Here is a 15337-nt window from a genome sequence, read left to right on the forward strand (position 1 = left end):
CCATGCTTCACTGCCATAGCATGCTATTGTTCGAATTAAGGTTTTATAGATTATCATCTTTGTATTTCGGTGGACATTTTTAGACAGAAATATATGGGAGAGGGCAAAATAAGCTCTGTTTGCCTGCGTTATTCTCTTTCGTCATTCAGCAACAATGTGGTTTGGTCCTAATATGTGATTACCCCATGGAATTATAGCCCGATCAAAGAACAATCTGACCCCAAAAAAAAAATAAAGGAAGGATGAAAATTTGGGAATAGGTAGTTGAAATTGTCTATTATTATATAAGAAAAAGTTTACAATTCTACATCCCCTCCATTTTTAAAAAATAGAGGGGAATACATACCCCCTCTCGAAGGTGAAAAATATACATTCAAAATAAGTCCGGAATTGGATAGAATATTTCATTCTAAACAACTTTTTTTCTATAGAGTTTTTTCCCTAAGTCAATACTTTTCGAGTTATTTGCAAGTGAATATGTTCATAACAGAAAAAAACATGTTTTTGGACGGTTTTTCGGAGATAACTCAAAAAGTATTTCAGCATAAAAAATATTAGCAAAAATTTTGCTTATAAAAAACTGAAAAAAATGGTTTATGCTTGAGGTCTGTAGACCCAGTAGAAGCAGAGTTGTAGCTAATGAAAAGTAGGTTCTTCTTCATAAAATTCCAAATCGAATATTTCAATGTGCAATAACCCAAAAACGGAGCACTTTTCGGGGAAATTCATTTCAACAAAGTGTTTAAAAAAAGGATTATTTTTGTTTTTAAAAAAAAACTTGTAATTAAAAGTAAGCGAGTTACTCAAAATATTGTTGGTCCCTTTTATTTTTTGGTAAAAAAAATCACGAAAATCACCCCCTAATTAGCATCACAAATAAATTTTATCATGACCACTTCACAAGTAACTTTGCTTATGTATTATTTATATGATCTGTAAGTTTCATCGGTTCAAAGTGCATATTTTTGAAAAAAGCTGTAGTTAAAATAGCTTGAACGAGTAACTAATCACGAGTTTAGGCAAATTTTGAACAGCCATAGCATAATCAGTTTTAGTATAACAAGAAAACAAAAAAAGAAAAATATTCAAAAAAGCAAAACGTACATTTTATTACTCTTTAAGATTTTTGGTATTACTAATAATTATTAAGTTAATTCCATGAACAATTCCATTTTTTTTCAAAATTAAAAAAAAATCAAAAATGAATAACCATTTTCAATTTCGTTGCAAAACGAAAATACAGCCGCATCATATTCTAGTCCAATCAGAGAGTGCAGCAAGCACCCCTACCGGTTTCGAAACTTATTAGTCTCTCATCAGGAGGCACATGCTGCTCTCTCTGATCCAACCAAAACAAACCCCGGCGTGTAATCACGGATTGCAACGAACGAAATGGCATAGATGCCCTAGCGGCAACTGCCAGAGAAGGTTCCCATTGTTTTCAGTCTGGTGGGATGTGGAATAATATTATCAGTGGCGGCTCGTGATTTTTAAAATAGGGGAGGCTATACCTAACTCTAAAATATTTAGACAAATTTGCACTAGCAAAAAAATGCGCCAAAAAATGTAATGTAAGGCCCCATTTTTTGACCATTTTTTATTTACATTTCATAATATCATTTTAAAAATAATTAGTCTAATTGTAAAGGTTTAATACCAAAGTTTGTGTCGTTTATTTGTTAACAATTCCATCTTTGTAAGTAAATATACATATCAAAATAAATACAGATTTGAAGTTTTGCAGTCCATACAGGTTGAAGGTTCACATTTTTTAAGATACTCAACTGAATTTTTTTAATTCTAAACGCGGCCTACTGCGAATCCAAAAACATTATAAATTACCGATATTTTGCTTTGCGTTACCAATATCGGAAAAAGTTATTTGAATAAGTTGTTCCAAATATTATTCTAACCCCAAATACAAAATTTCATAACAAAATTCGCACTTTTAGTTTTTTCATTATTTTTAGTCAGGACCCTAAAATTCGTTGTCCTGAGATGCACGCAACGGCAACGGAGCCGAGAAGCTAGTTAGCCTCCGTTGGTAAATCTCCGGGCAGCGTGTGATGGCACCGTAGATGCCACTGTTAGCAGACCGGGTCTCCCTAAACGCCTGCTGCGCTGCGCGGAGCATTAGCAACGGAGTGGCCGGCTTCTCGGCTCCGTTCATGCATCTCGGGATAACCCTGGGTCCTGCCTACAATAATAATAAAAAAACTGAGACGCAATCATGCGTTCTAATGCTAATGCTCCGTGCGTATGGATATTTAGTGATAATATGGAATTTACACGTTGTATAATAGTCAGAGTGCTTGTTGTTTTTCGCGATTCAAGATAAACAAAACAGTGTAGCGTGTGTAAACAATTTATGGGGAGGCTAAGCCTCCTCTGACGAGCCGCCACTGAATATTATGTTGTTTTATATGCCATTAGAGTGAAAGTTTGGTCTTTAAAAAAATGTTTTATTTTAAACCCAATTTTTTTCAAAACAGCACTTTGAATCAATGAAACTTATAGATAATATAAACAATACATAAGTACATTAAGTTGTGAAGCGTTTACGATTAATTTTATTTAGGAAGCTAATTAGGGGGTGATTTTCGCGATTTTTGTACCAAAAAAATAAACGGGACCAACAATATTTTGAGCGTAACTAACTTATTTTTAATGATAGAAATTTTTTTAAAAAACAAAAATAAACCTTTTTTAAACACTTTAAAAAAGTTGTAATGAATTTTCCCCGAAAAATGCTCTGTTTCTTGGTTATTTCACATTGAAATATTCGATTTGGAATTTGACGAAGAAGAACCTACTTTTCATTAGCTACAACTCTGCTTATACTGGGTCTGGATTTTTTTTCAATTTTTTATAAGCTATATTTTTTCGCTATAGTACTTACTTTTTGAGTTGTCTGCGAAAAACCGTCCATAAACATATTTTTTTTTTTGTTAAAAATGAACATATTCACTCGCAAATAACTCGAAAAGTATTGACTTAGTGAAAAAACTCTATAGAACAAAAGTTGCTCAAAATTAGTCATTTTATCCAATATACATTCATTTTATTTTGAATGTATATCTTTTCACTCACGAGAAAATATTTTTCACCCCGTATTTCCCAATTTTTCTAAAATGGGGGGATGTAGAATTGTAAACTTATTCTTATATAATAATAGACAATTTCAACTGCCTATTTCCAAATTTTCATCCTTCCTTTATTTTTTTTTTTTGATATTTTCGTAAAATTTTGTGTTCCCTGATCGGGCTATTGGTAGCAGGAGCTACCGGCCTGTGGTCTCACATTAATACATTCATGGGAAATATCCCAGATATCTGTTTTTCAAGTATGTACTAAGTTTTAAGATCGATGCACCAAAGTAGTACAGTCGAACCCCCTTATTGGAATAGCCTTCGTGCCAAGTAAAAATATTCCTATAACCGGAATATTCTAAAAACCGATCATAGATGGCTAACAGAAACGTTTCGGGACCTCAAATTTCTATTCCTTAAACCGGGATATCCTTATAACCGGTATTCTAATAAGCGGATTCGACTGTATATGCAGATATGTCAGATTTTGAGCTGCTAATTCTTGAATCAAAATCAGAAAACTACAAGAAGATTGTAGAATTAATAAAAAATGTGTCTATACTTCATTTCACGTTAAGAACGGAACGTTTGGCTTATGCCGATCAGTGTTGCCAAAACTCTCAGGCACGTGTTGCTGCTCTACTGCCGATATACGATTCATGCCAGTCAGACGGCTTGGCATCGGCGCACTTCTATCGTCTATAAAGAAAAATGTAGGCTTATTATTATTAACGTGAAACGCAATGTAGGAAAGTTCTCCCCAGGGGATGAAGACAACAATATGATCTTGGATGTCCAGCAAGCTAACCCTTTTAATCAAGAAACGGTTGACTGCGGACCAGCCCTTCTCCAACAGTTGAATCAAGCCAGAAAGGAAAAGTGGATTGAAACACTGAAAAACTGTACAAGATATTATATTAGCAAAATAGCATGAAACCTTCTTAAAAAGATTACTGCAAACTTGCAAGGTAGCAAAGTCGCTAGTCAACTCCTTGCGAATGGAAGAAATATGAACCGACAAAGTACTAGAAGATTGAATCAGGATAGAAACTCCATTCTCGATTTACATTACTGCAATCGCCAGTTAACTTGGCGACAGCGAATACGCACAACGTCACAGAGACTGATGATCATCCCCTAAGCCACTCTGCAATTTTGGGTCTGTGCGTCTCGCCAAGTTAACTGGCGATGACTATAAAAGAACTCAGCCGACCGACGCGACGGTGCATAGGTTAAAAAGGGGAAAGCTGCTTGAGGGGATGATATACAGGGTGGGGCATTAGTGTGACAAAGTCCAATTACTCGTTTGTCGTAAGAGATACGAAAAAAAGTTATTTAGGTAAAACGTGGGGCAAAGAAAGGATCATAATTTAAAAATATTTTCAAATATACAGGGTCGTCCGTATTGACAGGGTGACACAAACTTGTTTTTTTTTAATGGAACACCCTGCATATTTTTACATTTTTGGATTCTCCTCGATGTTTCCTTTCTTAAAATATATGGTTTTGTAATATTATACGAGGTAGTTTAAAAGTTAATTACGTTTTTTTGTTAATTTCGTAGCAAAATCTACACCCTGTAGAATTTTAGTGATTTGACATCAAATTTTTATTTTATGTTCAAACGATTTTTAATATAGTCTACTACTGTTAATCATTAATAGTATAGCGAAATGTTTAATTTTAGTATACAGGGTGGGTCGAAACTCGGAATGAGTATTTTCTGAGTTTTCTTAAATGGAACACCCTGTATTTTAGTATTGTAATGAAATTGTATTTTATGGTACTTTTTTATTTCTTAAGCATTCCCTATACCTAAGTGCCTTAATTTGTAAGTTATTCGTCATTCTTTAAGCAAACATTAATTGCAACAAAAATTACGTAAAATTTCATTAGGTAGCCGTGAAAATATCCAATCAAAAGTAATTTTTCGAAAAAAAAATACATAATAATCTAGCCTGATCCTTAATTTATTAATATTGGATGAGATATCCAAATACATTCGTAGTTAAGGTTGTTGGTGCTTAAAATATGAATCAAACATACAAAATTCTGCCTAGTTGGCTATGACACAAAATTTGCTTAAACATTTGACATTATACTATTTATATAGTTTCAGTTGATTTGATACCATTACTATATTCATTTTTCTAACGAGGAACGGATTAAAATGGCTTTGTGCTAGGAGAGTATAACAAAAATGAGCTACTAGCAATAAAAATTTATCATCAGCAGTTCCCTGATAGACGACAACCAAAAAGAGAAACTTTTGAAAGTATACTAAAACGGTTTCAACAGACTAGATACTTAGATTGTAAGAACGATTGTACTAATATGCAGATCGTCAGTGACACTAAGGATTACATATAATTGCTGTTTTCTTCACTTACAATAGTTTTTATTCGAGCAGATTTATCATAATCTAAGTGATCAGTCCGTTGAAACCGTTCTAGTGTATTTTTAAACGTTTCTCTTCTTAGTTGTCGTCTATCAGGGAATTTCTAATGAAAAATTCTTATTGCTACTAGCACATTTTTGTTATATTCCACTAGCACCAAAATCTTATTAGTCAGTTTCTCATAAGAAAAATACATATTAGTAATGGTAACAAAGCAACTGGATCTATAAAAATAGTATAATGTTAAATTTTTAAGGAAATTTAGTGTCATAGCCGACGAGGTAGAATATTGTATGTTTTTATTAATATTTTACGCACCAACAAACTTAACCACGAATTTATTTGGATATTTCATCCAATAGTAATAAATTAAGGATCAGACTAGATTATGATGTATTTTCTTTTCCAAAAATTATTTCTGATTAAATATTTTCACAGAAACCTAATAAAATTTCACGTAATTTTTCTTACAATTAATGTTTGGCTTAAAGAATCACGAATAACTTACAAATTAAAGCACTTAGGTATAGGGAATGCTTAAGAAATAAAAAAGTATCATAAAATATCATTTCATTACAATACTAAAATACAGGGTGTTCCATTTAAGAAAACTCAGAAAATACTCATTCCGAGTTTCGACCCACCCTGTATACTAAAATTAAACATTACGCTATACTGTTAATGTTTAACAATAGTAGGCTATATTAAAAATCGTTTGAACAGAAAATAAAAATTTGATGTAAAATCACTAAAATTCTACAGGGTGTAGATTTTGCTACGAAATTAACAAAAAAACGTATTTAACTTTTAAACTACCTCGTATAATATTACAAAACCATATATTTTAAGAAAGGAAACATCGAGCAGAATCCAAAAATGTAAAAATATACAGGGTGTTCCATTAAAAAAAACAAGTTTGTGTCACCCTGTCAATACGGACGACCCTGTATATTTGAAAATATTTTTAAATTATGGTACTATGTGTGCCCCAACTTTTACCTAAATAACTTTTTTTCGTATCTCTTACGACAAACGAGTAATTGGACTTTGTCACACTAATGCCCCACCCTGTATATTATGCAGTGAAAAAATCTAGCATCTAGGCAAAGGAGCAAAAAATGGATCTTGCAACTCTGTAACATGTGCTATAAAGTCTGCGAAATTTCAAAATCACACAGAAAATCTAAAATAATGTCCTAATACCAGGAAAGGACCAGGAGCTACAGACCTATTTATCTTTTATCACTTTTTCAAACTATACGAGAGAATCCTGCCCAGAATAGAATAAAAATATCGACAAGCACCTCATCCCACAAAAATCTAGCAACTGACCGGACCGGTGCAAATCTTGCACCAGTTAAGTCGTGCTACCGTAGTACCGTAGTACTAGTAGTGACTAGTACTACCAGTAGTAAAAGTCAACTCGTACTACCATAACAGATTGAAGAGGGCTTCAAAGAAAAACTTATAACAAGGACTGCTTTCGTAGATTTAAAAGCAGCCTAAGTCTGTGCCTTTCACCTTAGCGCGAAGGAAGCTAAACGAAAACTCCAAATTGCGTGGAATAGATTAGAATTAGAACACATACCAACCTAAATATCTTAGAATAACTCTGAACCGGTCCCTAGCCGCATCAAGGGCGGATCCAGGGAGGGGGCCATGGCCCCCTCCCAGAATTTAGAATAATATAAATTTAAATATTTGCAGTTCAAATGTTTTTAATTTCAAACCATATATATGTACAAAACAGGGGATAAATACGTTTTCTGGACTAGAATTGAAAAAAGGAAGTAACGGAGAAGCTTCAAGAATGACTTTTGGGTTTTTTATAAATCAAAATGTTGATAATTTTACAGAGTGCCAATTGTTAGAACGATCTTGACAGCCATCAAAATCGTATAAATTTCCATATTCTATACACACAAAGAATAAAAAAGAAGTGAAGCGTTACTTGGGTCCCTAGCACTTAGAACAAAGGAGTTGGTTGGTATTTTCGCACAGTCAAGGAATTCAAAGCATTGTCACGAATTCTTTAACATCTTTCGTCAAACTCATGAGCAAAGACGGAGTCATATAAACCCATGAAAAAACATCATACCACAAGGAGTGCGTTCAGGTTGAGCTAGATTTTGAGCTAGATTTTCTAAACGGTATAGCAACCCTCAAAAGTCAGTCATTAACCAGATAAACTCTCAGAGGTCTGAACAGAAACAAAAAATAAAAGACTACGACCAATGGTAGGGTCTATAGTGTTCTTAGGTCGACAAAATATTCCTCTAAGAGACCATCGTGATGAGGGCCTTATGCTTCTGGACGAAGATGCTGGACTTAGGAATGAGGGGAATTGCTGTGGTACTAAGGCAAAACCCGATATGTCAAAAATTATCGATTTTTCGTTTTTAATGCCAATATGTACATTGAGTGACGATGACAAAAATGTGATGACAAAACCCTACATGGCTAAACGCATCCATGTAACTAGTAGATAATAAAATTTTTTCCGATATGTCCACTATTACAACAACACCGCGAACTTTTAAACTCATCTGCTGCAAAATCATGTTTTTTGACATATCGGGTTTTGCCTTAGCACCACAGTGTTAAGGTTTAAAATTGCATCAGGAGATAAGACTCTTAAATAACATCTATCCACAGCGTCTTCCTGAGCAACATGCATTAGTAGCAGCAGTCAAAATCAATTAATAACATGTTGTGGTGAAGAAATAATTAAACAAATAATATTTGACGAAACGACTGACGTATCACACGTGGAACAGCTTTCTCTAAATTTGGGATACATACACAATAACAACATTCGTGAAGACTTTGTCAAGTTCATTGACGCTTATGAGAACCTAAAAATAATTAGTGAAAATGAAGAAATAGGGAAAGAACAATGCCTGGCAGGGAAGCATTGGAAAAAATAGTATTAAACTTGTTGAAAGAACTGCACTAGGATCCGAAGAAATGTGTAGGAATCGATACTATGGCAGGAATTCTGAGTTTTAAGGCACTTTTCAAAGTGTGTGAAAAGTGACTTAAAACTCACCATTGTAACCCTAATTTTTTAAAATTACCCCCGTATTTCTGGTACTCCTCCCAAAAAAAAGTTTATGGCCCCTCCCGAAAATCGGTCCTGGATCCGCCCTTGAGCCGCATTGCATAAAACGAGAGGAAATAAAGTAACAACTAAGAACAGCCAAATAGTATATGGACTAAAGTATTTGGAACAGAACAGCATACTCGGGAAGTAAATGGGGTACATGTCCTAGTGATAGTGTCTAAGAACAACGGCACTGGGACTGTCTTTTTTAAGTGCTGAATATGCGTGTCCCGTTTGGAGCAGATCTCTCCACACCAAACATGTTGATACTGCGCTAAATAAGACATGTAGGATAGTAACGGGATGCATGAAACCGATGCCACTCTTAAATCTATATAAACCAGCGGGTTTTGCAAATTCCTCAACACACATAAATGTAGCAGAGCACATAGAGAAAATTAAGCAAATCGCGGAATAGCGGCATGCCCTACACAGAGCTCTAATACTACGAATGCCTAAAATCCAGGAAGAGGTTCCTTGGAACAATGCAGGATGAACCTACCGAATATTTTCCTATTCTACAGGTTCAATGGACCGGTCAATCTCTAGATTTTAAAAAGTGAAAAACCACGAAAATTTAAGAAGGGGGTCGCATAAAAGCTTACAGGTGGAATTAAAGTTAGCAAGCATAAATATAATATTTTTTCTTTCTTAGCTTTAGTTTATCCAATTTTACAGAGGAATTATTACAAAAAGTGTTTTTTCATGAATAAGGATAGCTACCTATATTTAAAGGAAATTTTACAGGTGTATATATAAAAGATAATAATTTTAATTTCGGTTCACTTTGTTGTATTCAGTAATGTCGTTCTTGACCAAATTATAATTATTATTGATTTCAATCTCTTGGATTGAAAACTAAATTGTAGACATAAATCAGACATTTATTTGATGAAGATTAAAAATAAATTGGTCCTATATCACAAGAAATGTTTGTCTTAAATATTGATATCGATTTTTAATTGAAGCGAATAACAAAGAGTTCATTGGTATAAATTTAATTTTGATTGTTTTGATTGACACAAATTGGTTACACTAATATACTGTGAACTGTGATTATTGTTTAAGTTGTTTTTCTGCAGTGAAAATATATCAAATTTTTAAGTTCCGACATTAGCTTTGTGGGATTGTTTTCTTCCTTTAAAATCACGAACTTCATACTACAAATGGAAAGAATATATATAGGTTGTCAGTTAGAAAAATAAATTTTAAAAATACTCCCAATTACGAGGTTTCATTTAAAATAACAAAGTTGGTGTTTACTTCCGGTGTTGCCGGAAGTGGCATGATGTGTATCAAAATATTTTCTTTTCGGACAATATCTACATAAGTTCGTCATAACTTTTAATCCCCATAATTTAGTTAAAAACTGATCAACAAAATGCCCCCCTCACAAATAAATTTGACGTGTTTTGCATATTTTTAGTTTTTTTATAGGGTCCAAATTATACAGGTGGCACCTTTTCAAATTGACACACTATAATAATTTCTTGACTTGATACATATATAGGTACATAATACATAATACCTAATATAATAAAATAGATTTCGCTGGATATTATAAAAACAATTGAAAACAATTGTCTATCCAAACAAAAAGATGAAAATCAGAATAGACTGACAACTTACGGAACCTATATACAGTGCTAGTCAAAAGTCCGTACCCCCCTCTTATCTTTTGAACGGTTTTACCTATAATAGTGAAATTTGGATGGAGGAAATTAACTGACGTAAGCTTCTTAACTAGTTATGACAGGTGACGTAATAGTGACAGATGACGTTACAGAGCCACTGTGACCGATAATTTTAAATGGGACCTTATGGCAAGTGATACCTCGTTTGAAAGGTATTCAAAATACCTACTCAGCCATACTAATTTTTTTGTGTTTTAGTTGATTTTGATTTTGGTGAATAAATTAAATAAATATAATATTGTAGCTTCGCATTTATTTAATAAAAATTCAAATGTACGCCTATGGTTTTTTTGTCAAAAAAGTTGACGTTTTTCGATTCTCTAGTAGTTTTTACGTCAACGTCAACCTTTTTGACAAGTAATCATAGGCGGAATTTTGAATTTTGAATTAATTAAATGAAACTACAATTTTATATTTATTTCATTAATTCGTCAAAATTAGCTTAAACTTAAACAATATTAGTATGACTGAATAGGTATTTTCAATACCTTTCAAGCGAGGTGTCACTTGCCATAAGGTCCCATTTAAAATTATCTGTCACAGTGGCGCTGTAAAGTCATCTGTCACTATTACGTCACCTGTCATGACTAGTTAAGAAGCTTACGTCCGTTTACTTCCTATCTCCAAATTTCACTATTATAGGTATAACCGTTCAAAAGATACGAGGGGGGGTACGGACTTTTGACTAGCACTGTATAGATACCTACAGGTAGGAGGTTCGGACAAATTATTCCCACAAAAATTATCTCTGGACAAAAAATCACCAGACAAAAAATCCCAACAAAAAATCTCCACAAATAATCCCCAGACAAAAAATTCCAGGACAATTAATCCCCACAAATTTTTTTGTACAAAATATCCACAAAAAATTCTCAAGAAATATTTGCTGCCGAATAATTTTCTACAGTTTTCTCGTGAATCCAATCGACCCAAATGTTTTTCAGCCTCAGTGCATGAGAGTTATAGCATTATTCAGCCATCACTTCTTAAATGAAACAAATGTTAGGACATTCTGAGATACTTTCCTTATTTGCCGAAACGCCCCTGACAATGCTCTAGGAGCGAAAATATACTTGGGCAAGATTTAATAAACTAGGTGCTCGATATCTGCCTTTTATTTCCATAAATTCTATATACCTCAGTGGCGTAGGAATCCACCGGGGCGCCCCGCCGGGGCCCCCCGAGGTAAGAGCCCCGCGAGACTCCTGGGAAAAAAGGAGGGTCATTGTCTAGTTTATGTACTTCTCGAATTTTGAAAAACTAAATATACGTACGTGTTCAGAATGTTCTTTTAAACAAAATATCTATTACTATTTTCCCGGTATTACTTACTAAATTTTCTGGGATTTTTCCATTGCCCTTCGAGGATCCCATCAACTTCGTCGCAAATACGTAATTAAGTACGCAATTAGTGTGACTGTTTGCCTGCTCAGAACGTAAAAACATGGCACAAAACGGCAAAAATCTTATTTTTAATCGTCGATTGTGTCGTAAAAAAGCTTTACCGGCGAAATTGTAAACTATTTTTTGTTTATAAGAACTTCCAGAATTTTTAATTTGTGGCGAGTGGCTGCCTGGCAGGTAGTGGGTGGGGAATAAAAGACAAAGCTCCAAATGCGTACTTTGTACATTGTGCAGCACGGTACCCCGTCAAAATAGCCCCGTCAAAAAAGCTCCGACAAAATAGCCCCGACATAATATCCCGCACACAAAATAGCTCCGACAAAATAGCCTGCAGACAAAATCGCCGCGGAATAATAGCCCGCCGACAAAATAGCCCCGACAAAATAGCGCCGACAAAATAGCCCCGAAAAAAAAGCTCCCTTCAGAATTCATCATGAAATAATTCCTTAAAAATACATTTTTTCGGAAATGGTAATTATCCTCTATTCAGATGTTTATCTTAACCACATTAAATAAAAATTGTCTTTTCAGAGAACTCGAGTCCTTCTTTCCTGCCTCTTGGAAGTTTGAACAATAAAGTTAAGCAAAAATCAATGTTAATTTATGATATAAACATTTTTTTCTGTTTTCGGGCAACAGTAAAATGCATTTTAAATTAAATAAATACATTCTTCCTTTTTGTCAAATAATTTAAATTAAAAAATAGTTTTTGGACACCTTGTATAAATAATTATGTAATTGTTTATAAGAGGCTGTTTTAGCCGGGGCTATTTTAGCCGGGGCTGTTTTGACCGGGGCTATTTTGTGTGCGGGCTATTTTGTCGGGGCTATTTTGTGTGCGGGCTATTTTGTCGAGGCTATTTTGTGTTGAGGCTATTTTGACGGGGCTTTTTTGACGGGGCTGTTTTGACCGGGCTATTTTGACGGGTCACGGTGCAGACATAACCTGAATTTAGTTGTAAAAGACGCTGTCGAAGACAACAGAGAAATTTGTAATTTTTTTGACACAATATAAAGTGTCTATTGCTTTTTTGGTCACAGTATTGTTCGATGGGAAGAGTTACAGTCAACACAACAAAATGAAAGTAACAAAAAAGAGACGTTAAAATCCTTAAATCCTACTCGCTGGTCTGGGAGGTTAGATGCAGTCAGTGCTTTAAAACATAGGTTTTGTGACGTATTGAAATGCCTAACCAAGCTAAATTTGACACAAGTCAAAAGAAAAAGGAAAAGGATGAATCAATTCAGCTGAAAAAGAAGCTCGAATCTTTCAAATTTGTTTTGCTGCTGGTTATTCAATGTAAAGTTCTGGAATGTATTAATATAGTGTCTAAAACTTTGCAGTCGGAGACAGTAGACCTACTTTCAGCCTACAACTTACTCAATAACACTCTTCTAAAACTGAAAAAGATGAGAGAACAATTTGATGATTTCGTATGTGAGGCGACAACAATTTGCAACCGTTGGGGTATTCAACCTGGGTTTTCTCAGAAAAGACAGATCAAGTCAAAAAAACATTTTGACGAACTGTGTGAGGACGAGAGGTTGCAGGAACCGGAATCATGTTTTAAAGTAACAGTGTTTCTCCCTATGATTGACATATTGTGCAGCCAAATACAAGCACGTTTTCTAGGAATGAAATTTGTTTTAGATACTTATAAAGTAACTTTTCCTGAATTCCTGTCAAAAGCAAGTGAAAGTGAAATTCATAACTGTGCTGTTGAATTTGTGAAAAGGTTTCCTAATGACATCTCTCCTTCATTCCCATCACAAATTTGCTCCGTAAAAGAAACTTTCAAAACAGAGCTTAAAACCATGTCCACTGTCAAAGAGCTTGCAGATTTATTGCTCATTGACCATAGCTCTTTGTCTTCAACTTATCCTGATGTGTATACAGTGTGCGTCATATGTACCTACTTGACAGTCCCGGTCACCGTCGCTAAAGCGGAGCGCTCATTCTCAAAGTTGAAGATAATTAAGAACTATTTGAGAAGTACTATGGGCCACGAAAGACTCGCAAATCTGGCGATACTTTCAATTGAAAATGATCGTGCCAAACAAATTGACATTGATAGTGTTACAGATGATTTTGCTTCAGCAAAAGTTAGAAAGAAAGACTTTTTTAAATAAATACAACCTGACATGTCAACATTGTACATATTCAACAAATTATTAAATGATATGATATTTTAAACTGGTGTTTTAGTTTTAATCTATATTTCCTAAAGATTTAATAAAAAATATAAAAAAAATATTACACCTAAAAAAATATATTTAACTGAATATGCAGAGTTCAAGTTAAGTTTATATAAAAAAATCATTTTGAGGCTAAGCATGATTAGCTTATTTAAAAGTAGATTAAAGAGCTAGAACTGCAAAATAGTTAGATATTTTAAAATAAAAAAAAATAAAATCAATTAAAAAATTTGTATTCACCCAAAAGCAAGCTGAAATTTTTTTTGTAGTAGGAGCCCCGTGAGTGGACTTGCCCCAGGGCCCCCGGATTTATCGCTACGCCACTGATATACCTACCTATTCAGCATTCAACGATCTCCTGATTTATATATTTCAATTATCTTTAGTTTCGCCATTTTCATTTATTTTAGATAATTATAATATGAAGGAGAGGGGACGACCTGTAAAACCTTTTTCTAAGTCTCGAGTATTTTGTATAGTATAAATGTACGAATAAATCTGTTTGTAGAACATACAAACAGGGCTTTTTTAGTCTTTCATCGTTACCATATATATCGCAATCTAGGTCTTAAATCAACCATCATATATGAGTCAACACGTGTGTTATTAACATATGTCTGAGATTTTTTAAATTAGAAATGGAGAATAAGTAGGCAATAAAAACTATGACAAATTATGATTAAATTAGCAGACCAGACTGTTTTTTAAATAAATGGTGTTTATACGTAGTATGCATTACTTTGAAATAATTTATGGGGGTCACCATTTTTGGGTATATACTTACGTCTTCTAAAAAAAATTATTTGAAACACCGATTTACTTATTTTTAAAATGTTGGTGTTATGATGAAACATAGAAAAATGGACGCAGACGGTCAGACAAGTAAAAATGGACACAGTTTTGTGTTGTGATCGCTTCCTGTCTCCGATGATGTTAGTGCCCTTTCATCTAAAATTTGGGAAAAGACAAGCTCTCTATTTGAAAGAATATAATCGATTATAGATCTTTGTCTTCTCGTATTTTCAAGGTACTTGTGTTGTTCTGTGTGAAGGAAAAACATTTTTTCTTCAAACGTCAAATAATGATGACATTATTTATCTAACTTGATCCTGTCAAAGTTTGATGTCTCCGCCGGCAGCAGTTTTTTTCCCATTTCTTTACGGCGGAGGGAAAAATGTTGTCATGGCAACAATATGAAACATGTCACAAAGCAACAATACAAATGTCATTAACAACAATTAAACATCATTTTTATTTATAGTAATATTAAAAGTACAATTAGTTAATGAGGCATTTTCAAAATTGAAACCGTGCAAAAATGTTCCCGACTCTTGATACGCATTGGTAATTGTTGATGATACTGATGGTCGAGCACAACTTTCAGCAATCATTCCCGATGTTGGCGAATCATGAGGGTTTAAAATTTTTTGAGCATTATCGTTCTTATTTCTTA

Source organism: Diabrotica virgifera, chromosome 2, assembly GCF_917563875.1.
Source record: "Diabrotica virgifera virgifera chromosome 2, PGI_DIABVI_V3a".
NCBI lineage: Eukaryota > Metazoa > Arthropoda > Insecta > Coleoptera > Chrysomelidae > Diabrotica > Diabrotica virgifera.